We start from the raw sequence: 21,736 nt of genomic DNA, 5'->3' as shown, positions 1-21,736 counted from the left end.
TAAAACCTATTTTATAATTTGTTATTATTATTACTACACGCTTAAACCTATTTTCTAATTTATTAACTTTATTATTACTATTACTTTAAATTCTATTTTTCTAATTTTTTTAATATCTATACTATTTATTGTTATTACTGTTATTGTTGCTATTTACTTTTTTTTTTATTAGTGATTATAATTATTAATTACTGACTTAAATAAAATATTTAATTTAAAATAAAAATTTAAATATTAAATGGTAATAATTGGGCTTATAGTAACAATTATATAGCAATAAAAACTATAAGAGAAATTTCAGGCAAGAAGAACAAGAAACAGGATGAATATGAGGAATTAACAACAACAACGATAATATTAACAATCACATCATATCTCCTTTTAATATAGATACAATATAACTTAGTATAACTTTAGATAAAATTTCAAGAGATATAATATAGTGATAGTGTTTTAAATAAGCGGAAAAAAAAAAATGTAGGAGTATTGAGGTCTATAAGTGTTTATACTTTTGCATTTGATGGGAACCCTTTAATTACTTTTTTAGAGACACTTACTACAGCCGTTTTTTAAAATGCTGTAACACTTGTTGCATTTTACGTATTTCGAGAAAAACACTATTTTATATATATTTTAAATTTTGCAGTTTTACAAAAGATTTGTAATTAAAATTTTGTTTATATATATTTGAGCTCATGAGATGCGTAGTGGCAATATTTCAAAATATTGAAAAAAGTAACTTTTTTCAATATTTTGAGTTATTGCCACCAATGGTTAGTATTTTGTTTATTCTATTGCATGACAGAGTGGTATAAGTCTAATGATATCGATAATGGTGCTGGAAATCTTTTTTGTTATGCTCCTCACTAAACAGCTGTTTTTGCTCACAGCCATAGTGATATTAGTAAGACCTATACAAAACTAGATATGAGTGACTTATACCACTATGCATCTCAGGGGCTCATTTATTATCTTAATTATATTACTGATTGGGAAAAAAAAAATTAATTAAAAAAATAAGTATTTGTGTTGTATTTTTTGTCGAAAAAAAGTTAGACAGGCTTTTCTATAGATGAAAGCGGCATTTAAAACGCCTTATGAAACAATTACAAGTAAATTTACTTCAATTTTTCCTAATGAATTTTTCCAAAAACTTGGCTATGTATCCAAACCGTAATAAATATACGTTTTTAAAAAATATATCGATGTATGTAAACTTTTCTCTTTGAAAATCAATTTTTTGTTTTTTATTAAAAATAATATTTATTTTATTTCAAATGTAACTATTTTGGTGTTATTATTTTTTAAGACCATACAACATTTGGAGCAACTATTACAATTAGCTTCAGATGTTTTTTGGTCTTTTTATAAATTTTTACACAAAAATCATCTATTTAAATCACGCATCCAAATATAACAAAAAGACCACAAAATATTTGGATTTTACAACTAGCTCTTTTTATCTTTTTATCGAACAAAGGAAGAGTGTTACCTTCAGTTCTTTACATATTGTGGAGAAAAGAGTCATTCTAAATTAACTTTAACTCCAGACTGTACAAATTGCATGACATGGAATATTCACATGAAAGGGTCGGATACGTCAGAAATAAAATAAAGGCTTGATGCTGACCGAACTGTTTGTACTCAAGAAATAATAGTGGCGACAGCCATGGAAAAAGTAATTATGCTACCAAGAATGAAAAATTTTAAAGAAGCAATGTTTTGTCAGTGATTAACAACATACAATGAAACATTTGTGACTATTGGAAAAACGAATGAAAGTGTAGTATTAATGGTTTGGCATGAAGAAATTGCTGGCGGTGCAAAGATGAACTAATTTCTACATATTATTTGTTTTTTCAAGAATATCGGGACAAATCTAAAACCACAACTTGGTGTGAGAATTGCTCCGCTCATAACAAAAATTGGAGTTTAGTCTAAGAGATTTAAAAGCCGGAATCAATCCAATCTAAAAATTGAAACTTGTTTTAACACTTTGTCCTTTAATACCCCCTAATAGAGGAGAGTTTTGGGAAAATCTGTTGGCGAGAGAATAAAAGTTTTTACGTTTAATTCTTCAATTTCAAAATTATATATAATAAACGTCTTGCGCGCATAGATTTTTCCTTGTTATTTGCTTTTTCCTTATTCTATTATTCCTTGTTTCATCTTCTAAGTACATTTATTTTACATTAAAAACTTTTTAACTTTAAACAGATGCAACTAATATAGGGAAAGGCGCCTATGATGGCATAGCGTCTATGATGGCATACCGGTCATATTTTCATATTGGTTATAGCGAAAAAGTGATTAGACCAACATGCCTACAACGACTTTACATTAGTTTTAGTAAAAATACGTCTCTTATGCACAAATACTCCTTTTATAATTTAAAAAAAATCGATTTTGGGATGTGCTGTTGTATTTTTAATCCTTTTAAATATTTAAAATTGTGATTTTATTATTATTTGTACAGAAATGAAATTTTCATCCATTTTATTTCTAAGTTGTGTGCATTTAGTGGAATACTTATTTTAATTTTATCTTTTGAACAAGGCAGACATAGCCTGTTTAAATGATTGAAAAGTTGAGAAAACCTTTTTTTTTTTCATAAAAACAACATACTTGTTTACTTCACTAAAAAATTTTTGGTTCAAAAAACACATAAAACGCAATATCTCTTAAGCGCATTCGCGAAATTCTACACTGTTGCTGTGTGGCACAAAAGGCTTAATTAGGATGGTTACGCGTAATTTCTGATATTTCTGAGGGAAGACTTTAAGGTCAAATGAAATTTTCAAGTTACCCTTGATGCTAACCAGCTCCATCCTCCCCTATGCCATCATAGGAGCAGTAGTTGCCAATGATGGCATATTTGTGCTTTTTTAAAAATAGGAATAACTTATAAAATAAAAAAAAACTGATGAAAACTCCGAGGGTTATTATTGTTCTACATGTAACAAGGAATGCATCCATATCAAAACTTTTATCATTGGTCTTCAGGATACTGAATAATGAAGTTTCAAAGTAAAGTATGCCCTTCTATTCTTAGGACAGTAATATTAGTGACGCTATATTTTGAAACTCTTAATAGTTAGTTATTGTTTTATTATAATAACTATAATTATTGTTATAATATAACAATAACTATAGTTGTAATAGTAAAACTATAATTAAGTATTAAGAATTTCAAAAGATAGTGTAGTCGAATGACTTTTCCCTAATCAATGCGTAAAGTTTTTTTTTTTTAAATTTATAAAAATTAAAAGCAGATATTCTTTTAAGGCGTTTTTTGAAACTAGTAATCTTTATGTACTTTTCATAATTTTTAGAAAATAATTATTCAATATCGGTTATTATCATCTATATTAGCTTATTTCATAAAAAAAGTCAATTTTGAATATTTTGATCTAAAAGCGTTTTGAATAATGGCTGTAGCTTATTACATGTAAAAACCAGTCTTTTCATAATAAAAAATTAAGTTTGGGCAGTTTTCTATATCTTTCGTTTCGCAGTTGGTAAAATAGTCTCTCTATATTTAATAGGTTTCAGAGCAGCCTGAACAGTTTTTTTTTTGTTACTTTTCTGTATAATTACGTACTATCTACCAAATTAAATAGAAAAATTACTATCAAAATGTGCGAAATTATTACAACTTAAGTGTTTTATTTGATAATATTACTTAAAAAGACAGTTCTTCGCGTTGGTTTGACAGGGTTCTAACTGACATTTTTGCCAAAATTGACTTTACCATTTTGTTAGACTATTTAAATCATGATGAACAAAATAAAGTGAAATTAACAAAATAAACAAGCAAACTGCTAATGTACCAAAGTTCTATCTGCAACTTTAGTTAACTATTATTTAGTTTGACAAGGTTCTAACTTACCCTATAACCGCATATTTTCTTGCTGATTTTTATTAATTAATTTTTATGATAGAGAATTTTATGCCCATCAAAAATCATATTAAAAAATAGGTCTGAAAATCAACATAAAGTGTTCTTATTTGACACCGATGAAGAAAGACGTTTTGTAGCTTTACTCAAATTGACACCCGTAACTTTGCGAAACAAAATACTGGTTTCGATCAACATAGAAATAACTATTATTATTCAAAATAAAATGGAATTTATGAGCTATAATTTTTTTATTTATTTTTAAAATAATTATGTTTTTGCATTAATAAATTTAAAAACTTACCGCAGTCAATATAATTTGTCGCACCAATCCCTTAGTCGATCTAACTATATTTTGCAGTGTCTACCCAAAAAAGTAAGTCAATGCATGTTCTTTTTTCTTCACTTATCTACAACGGTTAGTCAATAAATGTGCACTTTGGAACGTTGGTGTTACGAAGTATCTTATCTTAGGGGTCGTCCATAAAGTACGTACGCCAAAAATTTTGAAATTTGGCCCCCCTCCTCCCCCTAGTTGCCATGTGTACTTTTATGTCCCCACCCGCCCTTAAAAGTACGTACGTTTCTCAAATACCCTCCCCCATTCCTTCTTTATTTTTTTTTCTCAATAAAAAAGTTTATTTTAAAAAAAAATGGTGGAGGGTACCTTAGATACTTTATACGACCCCAAAGCCCTTAGTTTGCGCATACATAAAACTTCTTTAAATATATATACAAATTAAAATTTAAAAAAATTTAAACTAACATAGGTTAATGTGTGTGTTTAGTCGAGGGTATATCGCGTAGGGAACGGTCGGCGGAGACCCAATTTCGGTTCCCGCAAAAATTTTACCGAAATTTTTTTTTTGTTTTAATAACGAATCAAATAAAAATAAACTATACTTAAGGCGGACGTTTTTTTCACGCACCCCTCTTTAGTAAGTAAAAAACGAGTCTTACGCGAGATCAGTAATATTAAAAACAATGGCTAAAACCGAGTGCCGAAAGTAGGCTACCTATACCCCTTAATTTGAGGGGGAGGGGAAAAATTATGTGCTCTTTTAAGAAACTTTTTAATTTAACAAAACCTAGCGGTCAAATTTGGAAGATTTTGAGACGCTAATGACACGTTTTCTTGGGGGGGAGATTCCAACACATCAACCACGGCCCTGCTAAAACTTGTTTTTTGATGACTCAAAAAATGGGCCTTACTCAGGGCCAGTATATAAGGGGTGGCATGTGTGCATAAGCCACCGCTGGATTTTTTGATGTTCCAGATAGAACACCTTCACACATTGTGCAAACTCCAAATTTAAGTTTGTTTATATGCCAAATGAGGTGGCCTTGCAAAAATTTAGAATGGTGGAGGCCTAGGAACAAAAAACCCTAAAATGTTTGCCTCCCCCGTTCCCTGCCCACACGTAAGGGAAATATGTAGCAAAATTTTCAACTTTAGGATCTATAACTTAATTTAAATTTATCGACAGATTTTTCTCCATATACCAAACATCTTTTTATGTAGGCAAACTAGAAACTTTAGTCAGAATGTAACTTTTCTACTGATTAGCTGGTTAACTGTGATAAATTAGAAAATCGAAGTACGTACTTTTAAATTGAACCCTCTCCCCCCCAACGCTTTCGTAAGCTTTTTGAAGACCTTCCCTCTCCCCCCTATGAGCGTACGTACTTTATGGACGACCCCTTAAATTGTTAAATCAAATGTAACAGTAACATTAAAACTTAAACAACTTGTAATATAATCATTGTAATAAAACGTTTTTGTTGCAATAATAAGAACCAGGCTGCGTAGTTGAAAAAAAAAAGATTTAAAAAATTATTTGAAAAGAATTTTTTCTGAAAGTTTTTTTTGAAAGTTTGAAAGTAAGAAAAAAAAACAATTTGAAAAGTATTAATTTTTGTTTTAAGTAAAATATCAACAGTAAATGGAAAGAGTAGTATTTGATATCGAAAGCAGTTATGATAGCGACGAATTTGTAGCTCAACTAGTGAAGTTGCTATGAATTAAGTACACGGTTAGTAACCTAATATAACTTTTTTGTGTGACTTTGGCCATGCATTTACATATTAAAATAAATTTATAAGCTTCGGAGAAGTTGTTAAAAAGATTTTTACTTTTTAATATGTTTAAATAGGAAGAAGAGACGTTTTAATTTAACCAGAACTGCACAAGATTCTAAACGAAATGTTGTAGAAGAAGCTACTGGAGACAATGTCAAAATGTTTATGTAGTACAGACAGAAAAAAATTACAAGATACACATGAATGAACAACCTACGAGTGATGCTGAATTAGTGACTAACAAGTAAGCCAAATACAGTACGTAGTGTTCACGGCGCTACTGCAGTTTCTCCCCCCCTTTTTTTTATTGCTGATTATGATAGAGAATTTTATGCTGATTAAGAATCGTATAAAAACATAGGTCTGAATATCAACAAAAAGTGCTCTAATTCGCTGTTGAAGTTTAAAAAATTACACTATAAAACGTTAATATTCGCCATTTTTTTTAAAACGTTTTAAATCAAAGTTTACATTTTGAAATCAATCGCTTAGAAAATCTTTTTTTAATTACGCAACCTGGTTTTTATTGTCGTCAAAATTAAATTATATTTAAATTAAATGTTTTTATTAATATATTTTATATATTTTTAATTAATTTTTTAAAAATTAATTTAAGATTTTGCTTTTTAAATGTACATAAATCGACTGACAAATAGGAATTGGCGCAATTAAATGTACATGCATCGACTGAAAAATAGGGATTGGCGCAATTGAATGTACATACATCGACTGACAAATAGGGATTGGCACAACTAAATGCACATATATCGACTGACAAATAGGGATTGGCGCGATTAAAAGTACATGATTTGAGACAGGGTTAGGGTTTGGGCCAGAGATAAATCAGAAAATGATGCGCTCAGCATTTTTTAACAGTTTTGCTTAACATTTTTGATAGAAACCAGGCTTTTTTAAATTCATCGTTGAAAAGAATTTTATTTATAACCGAGTATGAAAAAATGGCGAACATTAGCGTTTTTTAGAATAATTTTTTAAACTTCAACAGCAATTTAGAGCACTTTTTGTTGGTTTTCAGACCTATGTTTTTATACAATTCTTAATCAGCATAAAATTCTCTATCATATTCTGCAATAAAAAAAAGGGGGGGAGAAACTGCAGTAGCGCCGTGTTCACTATCATCCTCCTCTAAATCTTAGAAATTTTTGTCAATTTTTATGTAAAATATATTTTTTTAAATTATTTATGGTTTGTTTTTACATCTACAAAATGATTTTGACATTAAAATCTAATATTATATGCAAAGTGAACCTTTTTTAACCATTTGATTCACTTAGTATATAATAATATACTAGAGATAATATTATCTACTAAGTAATAATACTCTTCTAGGGATCAATTTCAACAAAGGTTTAAGAAAAAATTCTAAAAACGAATGTTTAAACCTGAAACCTATGTATGTAATAAAAATAAAGACACACCAAACTGGTAAAAATTATACAAGTCGAAGAGGAAAACAAGTACCGAAAAAGATCATTCAAACAAAAAAAAAACTGTCTGGCAAACTGTAAGTATGAATGTGCTAAGAAAATATCAGAAGATGAGTGAAACGATATTTTTTTTATCATTTTATACCTTAAATTCAGCTACTGAAAAGAGGCATTTCTTTATATATTTTTTAAGTTTTAGAAAATAAAAAAGTTATACAGCTTTCAAAGCCATTAAAGTTTCTATATATGCAACAGTTTTGATTGAAAAAGGCATTCTACTAATCAAGCACTCATATACATAACCAAAAAGAAATTTATGCAGACATAATCAAATATATATAATCATATATACATAGACCTAATCAAAATGACATAATGAAAAAGATGTAATCATAGGTATAATTAAAAGACATAATCACAAACATAATTAAAAGCCATAATCATAGACATAATCAAAAAGAAATAATCGTAAACATAATCAAAAAAACGTAATCAAAAGTATATGATCATAATCAAAAGTATATAATCATAGACATTATTAGAGATGGCACTTTTACTTATTTTGATGTAAAAACGCGAATTACTTTTTAGCGTAAATTACTCACATAACTCATATAAAAATATATAATTTACTTACATTGAAAAGTGATTCTTTTTATATTTACACAAATTATATAACGTGTAAAACTTAATTACTAAAGTTAAGTTTTTTAAATGAGTAACTGTTACTTGAAAAAGTAATTTACTTTTACAAGTAAAATTTATTTGCATTTTTACTTTTACTTGTAGATGGAACTTACTTTTAATGTTAAGTAGTGTAAAGTAAACTACTTTGAAAAGTAATTTTGGTTATACCGTAAGATTGGGTGGCTTTGGCCCTACGGGATCACTTTAACCAAAGCAAAATTTTTGTTTAAAAATGGTTTAAAATCGATACCTCAAGGTATGCCGGTTAATGTTTAGTAGCAAATTGTGGGAAATTTATTATTTATTTAGTCTAACCTAGTTTATTTAACTCGAGTCTTTGTGACATTATTGTAAGTTGCACTTTAGAAGAAGCAGCTAAAATCCGAATTTTTTTAGGTGTATAAACTTTTACATCGATAGCAATACCTGGAGAAGGTTTTTTATTGGAATATACACTGAATTAATTTTAAACCATTAGTGTTTGATTCTATCTTGTTTTGAAAGCTTAACAGTTTATTACTTCTTTGCAATTGAGATTAAAAAAAAATAGGTTGTCTTTGGCCCACTACATAGGATGACATTGGCCCGGGCTAAAGTCACCCTATGTATTAGAGTAAACCTTTTTTAGTGATCATTTATAGATGATATGGTAGTTACTATGTTGGAATGAAAAATTTTGTAGTAGTAATGCAATAGAAAATCAATATAACAGTTTGTATTAGTAAATAGCAAAATTTGGTTAGTTCTTAGTTTCAATATGCCACAAAATTACAAGCCAAATCGTGGAAAAAGAAAATATGTTACTTATACTTTAGAACAGTTAGACAATGCATTAAAAGATTTAAAGAATGGTTTAATTACTCAACGACAAGCTTTGAAATAAGATATACCAAGATCAACATTAAAAAATAAAATAAAACAGACATTTTTTAGAAGAAGTCCAGAACTCACAGCAAGATTTGCAAGCAACAAAAAACGAAAGAAAGCAGAAATAGGAACGACTGTGATTGATAACTACTTTATAAATCTATCAAATGAAATAAGTAATATATCACCTGATAATATATGGAATTATGATGAAACCAATCTCAGTGATGATCCAGGTAAAAAAAAATATTAACAAAGCGTGGATCTAAGTATCCTGAACGCATAATTAATTATACAAAGACCTCATTCTCTGTAATGTTTCGTGGCAATGCTAATGGTGAATTGCTACCACCTTATGTTGTTTACAAAGCTGAGTCATTATGGAATACATGGATGGAACATGGGCCACCAAAAGCACGTTGTAACAGATCAAAAAGTGGTTGGTTTGATTCAACATGTTTTGAGGACTGGTTTTTCTCTTTACTTCTTCCAAGACTTAAGAAGGCTCAAGGAAGAAGTGTCATTATAGGTGATAACCTATCTTCACATTTGAGCATTTCAGTACTGGATGCATGTCAAAACAATAACATAAGATTTGTGGCATTACCAGAAAATTCTACATATCTCACGCAGCCATTAGATGTTGCCTACTTTAGACCTATGAAGATTAACTGGCGCAAAATATTATGTGAATGAAAGGAGAAAAGAAAAGGAAGGAGAGTTGCTTCTCTTCCTAAATATGAATTTCCTAGACTTTTAGACCGTTTAATTACCAACTTTAATGAACATGGGAATGATAACCTTAGAGCTGGTTTTCGCAAAACTGGAATTTTTCCATTAGACAAGTCTCAAGTGCTTTCACGACTACCATGTTGTAATGTAGGTTTAGACTCAACTACTGATTTAGTAAGCCAATCATTTTTAGATCATTTATATAAGTCACTGGATGATCCCTGAGATGGTTCTAAAAAACCAAAGCGACGTAAAGTATGTGCTGTCCCAGGTAAAAGCTTATGTTCAACAGATATATCATCTTGTGTTATAAATGAAAATAATAGATTAAATTCAAATAATGTAGATACACCTATCAGTATTATAAATACAATTGAGACCAACAACATTGACTTTGCTGGCCCAAGTACAAATACTGGAACTACTGAGACTTCTAATCTAATTTTTGCGGATGTAAGTTTAGTCGTAGAAAGTCATACAGAATCTTAGATCATTCAGCATTAGGCAAAAAGAACTTTCAAAATTTGATAAAACAAAAAATGTTTGTAAAAAGGAGAAATTGTTAAATCTTGTAGAGAATTGCTATGTAATTGTTAAATGCAATGGAGAGTTAAATCCTGGACAGGTTAGTTTATTTATTTTGAATTATTTATTTTTAGCTAATCAATTAGTAAACTTTATAACTAATTATTTTAATAACTAATATTATTTAATGTAATAACTATTGAATACTTTCAAAGTAACTTTTGAAATTTTTTTTTCTGCAGTTGAAAAAATTAAGAAAAAATGGAGCAGAAATTACTATTATGAAAAAAAATGGACTTAATTGGAAATGGTCACTACCAGCAGTGCAACTTTTTTTTCCCCAGTCTGAAATAGTCGATTTTATTGAGGAACCAAAGAAAATTTCGAAAAGAGGAATTTATTCAGTTCCAGAACTTTTTCACTAAGTTTTTTAAAACATTTATTTAGTCATTTTTGTTTACTTTATACCTAAACTGTTTTGTTTACTTGGTACCTATACTTGTTTAGTTTGTACCTATATTTTATTTACAAGAACTTTATTACTATTTACAAACTTTATTACTATTTATTACTATTTACAAGAACTTTATTACTAAATCTTTTTTTGTCACTTTATTTTTGTAAATTTATTTTCTTTGCCTAAATATTGTTGTTTTTATTGTTGTTTTGCTTCCTTTAGTCCCTTTTTACAGGTTTGGGCCAAAGTCACCCTAACATACAGGGCGACTTTGGCCCACCATTTAAACCACCCAAAAGATACTTCAGGTAAATAATTTTCAAATGGGAGACAGATAGTTCTAACTCTCCTTTCTATGTGCTTCTAATAGTACTTAGTGTTTGAGGAAATAACTTTTGTGGCTTTATGTAAAAAATTTACATCGAAATGTAATTTACTTTTTAAATAAATAAAAAAGTTATTTATGAAGTAAACTTACATAAATATAATATTTAAAAAACATAACACTTACTTTACAAAGTAAAATAAAACTACATCATAACAACAAATTACTTTTACATGTAAAAGTAACTAATTAGCAAAAACAGCTTACATAAAAGTAATTTGAAAAAACTTGTTATTTACAATTACAATAAAATGTAATTTTTTCATTTGAAATTTTATACTTTACTTTGTAAGTTAGTAAAATGTAAGTTATATTATTTATTTTCTCAATGAACAGTCATTTTATGTTGATTTTACATAAATTTTGAGATAGGTAGCGTATTTAAAACCATTGCCTATTTGAGGGCACTTCTGGGTAATGCTTCAGGTAATAACATGTATGTGGGCAATGTTTGTGGTGGGGCATCGGGAAACGACCTTTTTTCTCCTATATCATAAAGGGTAGTTCTATAATAGTTAGAGGTAAATATAGTAATTATGCGGGTTCACCAGTAGTGTAGTCGGCCTTCCTGTCGCATAGGGGCTGCTGAAAAATCATTGATTTTTTATTTCTTTTTTTTGTTGGGCAGAAATAGGTTAGTTACCATAATGAAACTTTGCTAAAGGAAGGGGGGGGAATGGGGGTAAACGGGCATAATTTCTAAGCTATGGGTAATTCATGCATGTGTAAACCTTGACTAAGTCATTGTTCGTTAGAGCGTGCTTTTTCTCCATTTTTTTTTTCTTTGTTTGTGCCTTTTTAATCAAGTATTTTGGTATGGTAGTATGACACAATATAACACTTTTGGTATCAACTGCTAAATCAGTTTTCAAAAAATTATAAGTCATCAAAACTATCTGATAAAGTTTATATGATTAAAGTAGTGTTTATCAGATATAACTCTTTATTGCGTTTATCATATATGCTATTTGAAAAAAGATTGTAAGAAAAGCTGTTCAATCTTTTACTATATAAACAAAAAGGAGGTTAGTAGGTGGCACCCTACTAACCTCTTTTTTGTTGCGTTGGTGTCCAACTATTCTATTAAAATAGTGCTTTAAAATAAACTTGTATTTTTTTTTTCAAACGTTCCAGACTACCTTCCAGACTAACTAGAGCTCTGAAACTTCCAGCATTTGTGTAAATTTAATAAAAGTACATCTTAAAATTGTTTTCAGAGCCAGCTGGAGAACTCCACTTTTTTGAATCTCTTTTTCTTTTTTTTTTTGATTTTACTTGACCTTTTAGACTTTACTTTGATTTTACTTTATCTTGACAGCATTTGTGTAGTCCCGATGGACATGCGTGTTAAATTTGTTTCCTGGGCAAGGGGGCTCGTACCTTTATTTTTTTTCTCAAATATTTTGTTTTTCTTTAAAGTTGGGGTTTATAAATTTTTAGAATGAAAGGTTTTTTGCAAAAACGCTTTGAAAAAGCATTTTTTTTATTTATTTGTTTTAGTATTAATTTTTTTGTCGGGAGCAAATAGATTAGTGGCCCTGATTAAAATTTACCGTAAAGGAGCCGGCTATATTTGTAGCGATGCTGCTGCTTTTCACTTCTCTTATTCAGCGTGGTTGTTGTCAGAGCCGTCCCGAGGAGGTCTTTTATTGGGGGAAGAAGGGCGGAGGGAGAAGGAAGTCGTTTGTGTTTTTTGCCAACTAAAGACACACACACACAAAATAACGGTCCTCAATATTTGACATTTGTGAACTATACTTCAATACTTGCCAACTAAAATGCTAAATATAACTTGCCAACTAAAATGCATATATAAAGCTGGGGAGGGGGGATATCCCTTCCCCCTCGTTCGGGACGGCTCTGGTCATAACAACCATTCTAACTGAAATGAAAATTAATTTTGTTTTGTATACTCATTAATAGATATTGTCTTCATTATCATCTTCTTTATCATCTTCATTATCATCATATAGTGTTCATTATCTGCTATTTAAAACTATTGTCTAGAATAAACTAATTTCAATTAGTCTATTCCAGACAACAATTATTACTTTATTATTCTATTATCTAACAATTATTTTAGTTAGTCATTTCCAGAAATAACTTTCATTTTTGTTAGATTGGTTTTTAACAACAACCACGCTGAGTAAAAGAAGCCAAAATACAAAAACAAATAAATTTTCAAAATTTTAAAGTCAAAAAGTTAACAAAGTGTAAATCACAATATTTAAACAACCAGATTTCAATCACATATATAAAATCAGGCCCGTAGCAAGCTTTTTGTTTTTGTTTGAGAATTTAACTTTATGTAACGACATGGAGCAAACTCCAAACATTTATATATTCATGTTTATGTAAAACTTTTCAAAAGTATTGCGATAATCGGAGTCTGTTAACAATAAACCCCTAAAATGTTAACTTCCCATTTTATAGCTCTCACACTAATAGCATTTCATGCCATTAATGTGAGAGCAATGAGTTTATAACATTTATATATAGGTACATTTTTTTAACATTTTAAACTAAATTTATGTTCATTAACAAATCTATTATGTCATGCAATAATCTCTTAGTGTTCAAAAACTATGACCATACAAATTTTGAGCAACCTCCCTAATTATTTAGGGGATTTAAAACATTACCTTCAATTAAGTTATAAATTCTGTTCATCATTCAGAAGTTCGGTGCGAAAGTTTATTTAACTCTTTTTTCGTAAATAAGTCATCAAATGACACGGACTTAAAATTTGTCGAAGAATATCAAAAGAAAATTAAATTTTTTTAAGTGACTTTAGTCAAGATCATTTGTATTTTTCAAACAATATTATAATATTGTATAAGTTATTCTTATTTTTATTATTATCAACTTGATAATTATCAAATTAATTTTTTTTTCAAATTTAATTTCATCATTGATTTTTTTTACTACAAAAAGACATTCTTTAATGCAGTGGTTGATTTTTAATTTTTATTATTTTTTATTTTTTTAAATTTGCCGTTACAAGTTATTACTTTTCTTTTGTAAAATGTACAAATGGCAAGGGGGCAAGAAAAAGACAAAAATTGACTTATTGCAAAGCTCCTTAATATCCGTTCATAACAAAGTCATTAAAAAATTGTCATTAAAAATTGATGATCATGTGTTTTTCTGATTGAGTTTAATAAGTTTTAAGTTGACAATTATAGTTTTGTATTTTTTAGGAATAAATCTAAAAAATTATTATATGTGTAGCTGAAATAACAAACTCTCCTGTTTTAGTATGTTATTTTAGAAAAAGAGAAATTATTTTCTAAAAAAGCATACAAAAACAGAAGAAATCGACTGTATAGAGCACAAACGAAGTATGTCCAAAAACCAAAATATGGAGAAAAACGGATTTCAATTTTCAAAAGATTTGCTAAAATCAAGATATTACACTTGTGTTTTGTGTTATATCTAATGATGGATATCACTTGTGGACATATTACAAATGTCCTCTACAAGCTTATGTTACTGCCAATATTAGAATCTATTAGAAGAAACTAAACACATTTTTAATATTATTTGTTTAACTGAAACTTGGATCACAGTAGATGAAATAAATAGTAATTTTGATATTCCTCACTTTAATATAATTTCTATGGAGAGAAAAACGAATAAGCGCGGCGGTGGAGTATTAATTTATGTTCACGAAAATTTTGAGTATTGTTTTAGGAATGATTTGAGCGTTTCTAACAGCGATAAAGAAGTTGTAACTATTGAAATTACAAATAATCAAACTAAAAACATTTTACTAAGCTGTTGTTATCGGCCACCTGACGGCGTGAGCGAAAACCTGAGCATGTTCTTACAACAAATCATAAAAAAAGGAAATAATGATAAAAAAGAAAACTATATAGTCGGAGACTTAAATATGAACTGTTTTCTCTATAATGACGACCATAAAATTAAGAATTTTTATGACGCAATTTTTGAAACAGGGTCAGTTACTTTAATAAATCGACCCACAAGAGTTACAATAAATACAGCGACTCTTATAGATAATATTATAACTACTGATATTCTCAATAATAATATACAATTAGGTATCATAAAAACTGATATATCAGATCATTTTCCTCTATTTCTGAAACTTAATAAAACAAACTCAGAAAGAAACATCAATACCAAAAAAGTAATAAGAAAACGCATTTATAATGAGACTAATATTAAGTTATTTAAAGACCAACTATCATTACTGCATTGGAAAAATATAAACTTTGATGATAACGCTAATAATATTTATGAAACTTTTTTCAAAACTTTTTTTTCTGTTTATGAAGTTAATTTCCCAATCATAGAAAAAGCAATAACAACAAAGAATATCAATACACCCTGGATTACTAAAGGTTTTAAAAAATCATCCAGAATAAAACAAAAATTATATATAAATTTTTTAAAAACAAAAACAGCTTCAAGCGAAAAAATTTATAAGAACTACAAAAACCTATTTGAAAAAATTCGCAAAAACTTGAAGAAAAATTATTACTCCCAATTATTCAATACATTTAAAAACGACACAAAGCGCACGTGGCAAATAATGAAGGAAATTATTGGCAAAAAAAAATCATGTTCCGGTTTCCTGCCACAAATGGTTAGAGTCGATAACAAAAGTTTACATGAACCAAAAACTATAGGTCAAGAATTTAACAAATACTTCACTCATATAGGACCAACACTGTCTGAAAAAATCCCTAAAACCAAATCTTTGTTTACTGATTATTTAGAATCCCTGGATAATTGCATTTGTTCAGATGAGTTATCTTCCGAATTAAGTTTTGATGAGTTCGAAAGAGCCTTCAAATCTGTTAAAAAAAATAAGGCAATTGGAGCAGATCAAATTAATAGAAACGTGATTATAGATTGCTTTGAACAAATTAAAGATGTTCTATTTAAAATCTTTAAGGCTTCTATCCATCAAGGAGTATTCCCAGAACAATTAAAAATTGCCAAAATTATTCCTATTTTTAAAGAAGGAGACAAATTTGAAATCAGTTATTATCGCCCCATCTCTGTTCTCTCCACATTTTCGAAAATCCTAGAAAAAATTATGTTCAACAGATTATACAAATACTTTCATGATAATAATCTACTTTACTTTAATCAATTTGGTTTCAAGAAAGATAACTCAACTGAACATGCTATTATCCAATTTGTACGTGAAATCTCAAAATCATTTGAAAAATCACAATATACACTAGGAATTTTTATTGACCTATCAAAAGCTTTTGATACGGTCGATCACCATATTTTGATTCATAAACTCAAATACTACGGAATAAAAAATAAAATTTTAAAATGGTTTAAAAGTTATCTATCTAATCGAAAACAGTTTGTATTATTTAACAATGATTATCAATCCACTTTTCTTAATACTTGTGGAGTTCCACAAGGTTCAATTCTTTTTTTAATTTATATAAATGACTTAAATAAAGCTTCAAAACTAATGAGCATTATGTATGCAGATGATACAAACCTATTCCTTTCTAACTATGATATCGCTGAACTTTTTAAAACAATGAACGAAGAACTCAGACATATATCTAATTGGTTTAAGTGTAATAAGTTAACCTTAAATATTAATAAAACAAAATGGGTTTTATTTCATTCGATTACAAAAAAACGATTTCTCCCTAGAAATTTACCTCAAATTTTTATCGATCAAAAGGAAATCAAAAGAGATTCTGTTACAAAATTTTTAGGAGTTTATCTTGATGAAAATATTACTTGGAATCACCATATTGATTATATAAGCACAAAAATTTCTAAAAACATGGGGATCCTATATAAATTACAAATCTATCTCAATAAGAAAGTCTTAATACAACTTTATTACTCATTTATACATAGTTATTTAAATTATGCCAATATTGCTTGGGGAAGTACTGAAAAAAGTAAGTTGCAACTTTCTTCTTTATCTTTATCTTAGTCTTTAACTTATCTTAGTCTTTATCTCCGTCAGAAACGCGCAATCCGTATAATCAATTTTGCAAATCGCTTCTCTCATTCGAAGCATTATTTTATGGAAATGAGAATTTTGAATATATACGAGTTAAATGTATTTAATACTTTATGTTTTGTATACATGTGGATAAATAACTTATCCGTAGCCGTTTTCAAAGATCTTTTTTCTATTAAACCAATCATTAAATATACTTTGAGAAATAATAACTTTTTAAATGAACCTTTTTGTCAAACAAACTTTAACCAATTTTGTATTACCTATCGAGCGCCACACCTTTGGAATAAACTTGTTTTGCCGAATTTTAATTTTGAAGTACCTATTACATTTTGCCTTTTTAAAAAAAAACTGAAAAATCTCATTCTTTCATTAGATAATATTTTGAGTTATTATTAGTAGTAAAAGTTCAAAATATTTTTTGGTCTACTTTTTTATTGTTTATATACATGTTTACGTTTATAGAATTTTATTCCTACTAATTTTATTTATTGTTCATATACTTTTTACTTTTTAACTTCCACATTGGTTTACTCTTGTATACAATTCTGATGACAAGATCATCTTGATCTTTCTTCAGATCAGATTATTTACCTTGTAGTTTTGTAAAAGTTTATTAACTTTTTTTTTATCTTATCTTTGTTAAATGCTTATTTGAGGTTCTGACGACAAGATCCTTGTGATCTTCTTTCAGATACCTTGTTTATATTTGTTATTTTTTTATCATTGTAAGTTTATATTATTATTTTTACTATTTTTTATTTTAAGCTGTACAACGATTAACAAATGTAAACCAAAAAAAAAAAATAATAAAAAAAAAAAATTAAAAAATAAGAATATAGTAAAGCATTGATTTCATAAAAATGTGGACATACTACGTTTGTGCTCTATACAGTCGAAATGTTGCATAAATAACAGAAATTTTGAATAATTTTATTTTTTTAACATATAAATAAAATGGTTTAAAAAATATTATCCATGAAAATGTAAATTAAACAAAATACGAGATTTATTTTTAAATTGATTTAAATACAAATATTAAGTGGTATTGTACCACGTGAAATGCAATGTAAAAAAGTTTCATAATTTGAAAATGCGGCGATTCCTTTTAATACCAAACCGATTAGAACTACTTAATCAACAGCATCTTTAACTAATAGTATTATTAATAGTTACGTACAAATGAGGTCATTTAATGTGTTGTTAAAAACCATATTAAATTAATTTAAAGACTTTGTGGTAACCAATAATATAATGATGTCTACTTGCGTAAATTTTGAGATGTAATATTTTTATAACTATGAAAAAACCAATGATTTTGATTAATAAATATACTTTTCGTAAATAAAACATACTTAAGTGCCAAAATTAAGTATGTTCTTGTTTATATCACATTAGAATGTTTAAGAAAATGTTGAAACAACCGCCTTATTCGGTTTGGGTGTAAACTTTATATAAGCCTAACTTTGAATTTTAAAACCTGTTGACTTGAATTTAGTGTAAGAAAATAAAAAATAAAAGTTACTAATTTGTTGCCCTCACATTTGGGGTTGGGATGGTAAATGTTTAAGGGTATTTTTTTTTCAGGCTGCTATCACTGGATGCGTAGGTTAAATATTTTTCTTATTCTACGTATAAATCATTGCTGTTACACAGTGGCGTAGCAAAGTATTTTTGGTCAGTAGACATACGTGGTTAAGGCGCCCAATTTCTGTTTCTCTGGAACAAAGACTTTTCTAAAAACAAAAAAAAAAAGCTCTTTGAATATATGTTAGGGCTCCTAAACCTTGCGGCTCTAGGTTCAGTTGCTTGTGGGACCGTAAGTTTTGCTTATAATGGCCTTACGGTATTTAGGCCACTGATACTACACGCAGATAAAGATATTTACATGAAAAGTTCTATATTTTTTATGGCCATATAAAAGAACCGTTGTTGCTTAAACCAAGACTTTTAGAGTCAAAAGATATTCTTGAGCAGGTGGACAAATCGTGGCAAAAAATCTTTACAAAATATAACGTCCTCCTAAAAAGTTCGGGGCTCCTTAGTCTTTAGGGCATGATGTTATAGCCCCCATAATTCAGGACAGGTGTAAACTTTCTCTCCTTAGTTTTTAAATATTAAATACATTTACGCAAAAAACTTGTAAAAAAGAACCAACAATTATGCCAATTATTTTCCTTTCAAATAAACTACCCTTTCTGAGTCTCCCATGGGTATACAATTTCCAAAATTTTTGAACAGCTTGCATTATCTCGTCTTCTTCTACACGTAACTTCATCTATTAACTTCAATCCTTTACAAACTAGTTTTAGATCGAATCACTCAACCGAAGCAGCACTATTAAAGATATGCAATGACATCCTGCTAAACATTGATGATGCTTTGAACACTATTCTCCTATCTCTTGAAATATCTTCAGCATTTGATACAATTGATCTCAGCCTGCTGATTTCTCGTATTAAAGATGAATTTGGTGTCACAGATATTGCACTAAAATGGCTGATATCATACTTGCACTCTCGAAAATCTTTTGTTTCTATTGGATCAACAAAATCTAGACTAATAGCAAGTTTAACAGGAGTACCACAGGGTAGTGTATTAGGCCCATTTCTATTTTACATGTTTGTTTCACCTATATATTGTATTATAGCTAAACTCGGTACCAATCATCATCAATATGCTGATGATACCCAACTTTATACTGTCATCAACATCATCAGGCATAGATAACATTAATGAAAACAATGTGTGTGCTGATGCAGTAACAAAGTGGTTTCTAAAAAATGGACTTCTGCTCAACCCAAATAAAACAGAAGCTGTTTTATTTGGATCTAGAAAACGAATTAGCAAGCATAAAAATGATTCAAAAATTGTTTTTTCTGGAACAACACTCACTGCGATAAATTCAGTAAAAATCCTTGGTGTCACCCTAGATTCATCGCTCTCTATGGACAAGCACATAAAGAACACTATTAAATCCTGCAATTACTATATTTGTGCACTTCGCCACATTCATCCATGTCTGACTAAAGAAGCTCCAAATACAATTGCATGTGGCATTGTTAACCCTCAGCTTGACTATTGTAACAGTCTTTTATTTGGTACTTATCAAAAAAATATTACAAAACTCCAACGAATTCAAAATAGCTTATCTCGAATTGTTTTCCATTCTCCTATTCATTTAAATTCAGAAATATTGATGAAATCTCTTCATTGGTTACCAATAAATCAAAGAATAATCTATAAGATATCAGGTATCACATTTAAAATTTTATTATCTAAATCTCCAGCATATTTATTTCCGAACTTTAAAACAAAATACTAGATCATTAGGCAGTCAACTTACACATAGTCAACAAAAAACTTCTCTGGGCTCAAATTCTTTTTGTATGACTGCACCTCGAATTTGGAATGGATTATCTATGAACACGCGAAACTCAACCTCTTTAGAAACATTTAAAAAAAGATTAAAATATGAACTTTTTATAAACACTTTTTCAAACTTAGAGATAACTTGTTTTAGTGCTTCTGAATTACTTCATCACTATTGTGATTGTTGTAAATAATGGCACTTTAATCTCTAATAATTATTATTGTTATTATATGCACCTTCTGCTAACTGCCTTGTTTCAGCATTGTCTAAATTCCAGACCTTTCGAATGGTTGGCCAGTGAATATTTTTGAGACGGTTTGATTTATGGACCGGACCTAGAGAGGGTTTTAATCATGGGGAAAAATCTATTATTGATATTTTCAAACTTTACAGGGAAGAAATACCTAAAACCTCGCAAATCAAATGTTGCGGCAAACTAAATATAACTAAAAGTTTTACTTTTTTGCTTTTGTACAAGATCCGGTCAAAGTTGTTGTAAAATATTACTTAATTTATATATATCTTTTTTTTAATTTTATTTTAGGTGCCCTAAGAAGTCCCAACGATCTTGTCACAGAGCACCGCGGAAGTGCATTTAACAAGTTCACGCCTCCTTCCTTACCGTGACGCGAAAATATGTCCAGAGCTCGATTTGAAACTGGAATCGAATATAAATTATAATAAATATAAATTACTATTAATTTACTTTACAAATTATATAAAATGTAAGCTTATGTAGTTTAAATTTTATTTTATATAATTTATTTTTAATAAAGATTTCTTATTACTTTTAATATAAAAAATTCCTACTTAAAAATATTATTTTATTTGTAAATTTAATTTACATTTGGTAGCATATTACTTTTATACAATTTACTTTCATATGCAAGTTACCTTTTAGTATAATTTTTTTTTAATTAGTTACTTTTATGGGTAAATGTAAATTACAATTTGAGGAACTTTTATATTATGTTATGTAATTTTCAAAAGCAATTAACTTTTAAATGTAAAAGTAAACAGCTTTTTCATGTGACTAACTTTTACATGTAAAAGTAAATTGTTTTTGATGTAATCTTCTTTTACATAACTTATTTTTAAAGGTAAAAAAACTTACATTATAAAGTAAAAGTCGTTTCAGAAAAATTAATTACTTATACGGAAATGTAAATTTACATAAAACGTTTAAAATTACTTATGTAATTTACTTTTTGATAAACTCGTGTTACTTATTACTCGTATTACTCGTGTAAGTAAAAAAAAAGTAAGTAAAGGAGCCATCCTTAGACATAATCAAAAAGACATAATCAA

At 28.5% G+C, this 21,736-nt stretch overlaps 1 long non-coding RNA gene across 2 annotated transcripts; it reads left to right on the top strand.

Annotated features, from left to right (window-relative positions):
- The first annotated feature begins 5,682 nt into the window (after positions 1-5,682).
- LOC136089284 (uncharacterized) lies at positions 5,683-10,880 on the top strand. 2 transcript variants are annotated; one of them, XR_010642919.1, is made up of 4 exons: positions 5,683-5,931; positions 6,052-6,221; positions 7,328-10,336; positions 10,479-10,880. It is a non-coding gene; the product is annotated as an uncharacterized LOC136089284 (long non-coding RNA). The 2 variants fall into 2 exon arrangements; XR_010642920.1 differs by having other exon boundaries at positions 5,711-5,931; positions 6,052-6,235.
- The last annotated feature ends 10,856 nt before the right edge of the window (positions 10,881-21,736 follow it).

The sequence above is a fragment of the Hydra vulgaris genome, chromosome 13 (assembly GCF_038396675.1).
Source record: "Hydra vulgaris chromosome 13, alternate assembly HydraT2T_AEP".
Lineage (NCBI taxonomy): Eukaryota > Metazoa > Cnidaria > Hydrozoa > Anthoathecata > Hydridae > Hydra > Hydra vulgaris.
This window is presented reverse-complemented; position numbering and strand designations above follow the sequence as displayed.